The sequence below is a fragment of the Coenobita brevimanus genome, chromosome 92 (genome assembly GCF_032717465.1).
Source record: "Coenobita brevimanus isolate Jiangsu-jjx chromosome 92, ASM3271746v2, whole genome shotgun sequence".
NCBI lineage: Eukaryota > Metazoa > Arthropoda > Malacostraca > Decapoda > Coenobitidae > Coenobita > Coenobita brevimanus.
This window is the reverse complement of record NC_137045.1, coordinates 35,826,897-35,830,455: the sequence shown is the minus strand read 5'-3', so window position 1 is coordinate 35,830,455 and position 3,559 is coordinate 35,826,897. Positions and strand designations below refer to the sequence as shown.

Sequence of the window (3,559 nt, the reverse complement as noted above, 5' to 3'; positions counted from 1 at the left end):
CGATTTTAGCTAAGTTTACCCTACATTTACTCTTATAAATGCCTTAATCATACACATTTGGTACAAAAGCATAATTTTACAAATTAGGTCGGGGTCTCAAACATGCACTGCCAAAGTTAAATCCTTGTCCAACGCTTTGTTGAGACGTTATTTAAAAAAAACAGTTGGACACTGCCCCTGAAATCCTTAGTAGAGCGGGATACCTTAATGGACTCCGTGTTGTATGGAGTTTTGTTGTCTGGATGGGCTCCTCATTTGAGTCTTCACTCAGTTCTGCCCCTTTCCTTGGGTCACCATCGTTGCCTCAACTAATTTTGCATGTTCCAACAGGAAGGACTAGAGTGTCCTCATGGGCAGTTGGTCCGGCCAATTTGGGGGATCGTGCTGATATGGCAGCACTCTAGTGTGTGGACCTCTGCGGAGGCAGAACTGTTGCTAAGCTGCAGCTTTCGGATCTGTAGATGCTGTTGCTTTGTGGTAGAATTCTCGGCTGTTGGCTGGTGGCCCATCATTGTAGGCAGAGACTCCTCCCACACGATGTTGCTGTCCCCTTTTTTGTTAGGGTTGGGAGTGCATGCCTGAAGCTTTGTCCCAGCTTGGGTCGTTGGCCAGGTCTCTAGATTCCGGGTTCTGACTACACGATAGTTTCTTTTTCAATGGCCATCTTGAGCAATTTCATTAGCCCATGGAATTATGGTGTCATAAATGACTAAATGTCATAAAAGACGTGTGGTTCCTTTGTGGTTGAGTTATATACTGTATATATATATTTTAGACTTGTGGACGAGCGGTTTTTATATCTTGGAGTAGCTTCCCATTTGTCATGTAGTGACAGGAGAGGTAAAGGATAGTATGGGACTATTTTTATTTGTCTTGGAAATATTAACAAGTCTCTCACACAGAGCGTAAGTATAGAATCCCGTCCCGCTAGCTATCTCTCTGTCTCTCTCTCTCTGTCTCTCTCGAGTTGCCAAGCCCTTCTCCCTGTGCCCTGTCTCTTCTAAGGCCTGTCTCCTTCTGCTCCTGCCTGTTCTGTGGCTAACCTCCATCTGAGCTCTCTTTCCTAAATTCTGGTGTAGCAGGGGTGTGTCACGTGTGTTCCTTGTGAGTGGAAAGTTCTAGCAGCCTGTGTGTGAGTATGTGTGTATGTGTGTGTATGATCACTAGGCGCTGTCGTGTGCCTATCAAGCATTCCTCGAGTTAAGAGTGTGTAAGCATGTTTAGCACTGCTCGATTCTCGCAGACACAATACCTTCTCATCATCTGACTCCCTGCTTCTATCTGTCTCTCTATCTATCTATTTATCTATCTATCTATTATGATTTGTAATTTTAATATGTAGTCCTGACAATGGAAATGGCTCCAGTTCTCCCACCTCCCGTTCTGCTGATGCTTTGACCCCAGTGACGACACAGCTTCTATTCCTAATATATCTCTGGCTCTTCCTATTGTTTCCCAACCTCGACTCCCCTCTACTGTGTTGTCCCGCGTAACTACGCCAGCTCTCGCTTCAGAGTCCTTTTCATATATAAATTTACCCACCTGTTCATCCTCAACAGCAGAGTAACTTTTGAACTTGATTTGCCTCTACCCCGTTCTTCATCTACCCTTCCTGTTTATTCAGGTACCTTATCCCGCCCTCATTCTTATAACTGACTCATTAACCCTGTCTTGACCACCTCTCTATTTGGGACCCAGACCTGGTCTCTGTATTTTAACATCTCACAAACAGATGACCTCCACCTTGACCTCACTCCATTATTCCAGGAAGGATCTAATGTTGCATTCTCTGTGCTACTCGATGACTCTCATTTTCTAAAACTGCAATATGCAGCCTAAGCAGAAAAGTTAAATATTTATCTAATCCATTAGGCAACTCCATCTCAATCTCTCCAGATGTAGTTAAAATCATCCACAGGGACTGTTAGTCGCTCCTCTTTCTGGTCCTTTGGTAATTGAAATTTTGCTGAGTGTTCCAAGATATCCAACCCATTCTTAACATCATCACTTAATTCTTTCTTTTCATTGCAACACCATCCCTCCCTTTGGACGTCGCCAACAACCAGTTAACATTACCAAAATTGTATTTAAATCATCGGGGGCACAGTCCTTCCTGGTAAAGGTTATGTTCCTCCCCTCGTCAGTGCACTCTCTGCTGGTGTTTTGGTCATCCAGCCAAATACTGCTAGTCACAGGCTGTCTGGCCCTACTGACATGCTGGACACTGCATCCACGTGTACATCAACGTTCCAATTCTGCCAGACCTGTGCGGGGTATCATACAGCCTCCTGTAGAAAATACCCTGTTTACATTTTCAAGGCTGAATTGTCCCATATTCGTTAGCAAAAGCGCGGTTGTCCTTAGAGAGGCCCGTCGACAAGCACGTGGTTTAGGTCACTCCCCTGGCAACTTACTTGCATGCGTGACCCGACCCACTACATTGTCAGAGGTCTCCAGCTCTTCCAGTGTCTCCACTTCTGTACCTATCTCCAATTCATTCACTGTTCTTGCCTGCCTTCGTGGTTCCTCTTCCTCCTTTCCCTATTTTGTTAGTTCTGCTCCCCCTACCTAACCTCCTTCCCATTCAATAAGCCTCCTTTCTTCTCCTCCCTCACCTTCTTCCTGATGTAGAAAAACATAAACATGTCATTGTGTCTTCTCCATCTTTTATTCTTTGTCTCACTCCCTCTCCTTCAACTGTCCAGCATATCTAGTGTTCTCACTACTCTAAATAACAGCGCCATAATGCATTACCATCAGTTCCCACTCAGCCTTTGTTATCTCCAGTGGAATCAGAATCCCTGCAAAATATCCGTAGCTACTTTCACTGTACCTCTTCCTTGCCTACCTATTTCACTGTGAAAATGCATTCCCCCCTTCCCCATTCCCTCCTACTCCCATTCCTCCATCTCCTGTGCCTCCTTTTTCCCCCTCTTCCGTATGAATTAAAAATCACTAAGATTAACATTCTATATTGTTGTTTAAGCCAACGGCCATACCACGTTGAGTACACCGCTTCCCGTCCGATCAGCGAAGTTAAGCAACGTTGGGTCTGGTTAGTACTTGGATGGGTGACCGCCTGGGAACACCAGATGCTGTTGGCATCCCTACGTGTGAAGTGGGGTTGGTGGAGGATTAGTGCCCCTCCCTGTAAAACAATTAACTCTAAGCCGTTGGCCACCCCGTTTGGGATACATGACGTCTGGCAATGAATGAATGAAAATTGTTGTTTAAGATATGCAAACTTCCTATGAGAGAACTAAGGCAAAATGATTTTGTGAGAAGGCATTTTCGTTCAAACATCTCGATCACAGTGTAACTGGAGGCAATGCATGACGAATTCTTGGAATTATGTAGTGACCGTGTTGTCATAGAACAATCAGAAAAAAGAACCTGGAAGAGTTTCAGGTGAATAGGACGCGAGAGCTTACTGTCTGATTATGTATCCCCTTGTTTTTGTATTACGACCTCTGCAAAGCAGAGCTTTCTAAGCAGTCAAGGATGAAAATGAAAGTGCCCGCATGGACGATGATCTCATTTGTTCCTCGTATGTTTCTCG

At 44.7% G+C, this 3,559-nt stretch overlaps 1 non-coding gene across 1 annotated transcript; it reads left to right on the top strand.

Moving 5' to 3' along the window:
* Nucleotides 1–2,985: 2,985 nt before the first annotated feature.
* LOC145412301 (5S ribosomal RNA) lies at nt 2,986–3,104 on the top strand. Its single transcript, XR_013899561.1, has one exon. It is a non-coding gene; the product is annotated as a 5S ribosomal RNA (ribosomal RNA).
* Nucleotides 3,105–3,559: the final 455 nt, after the last annotated feature.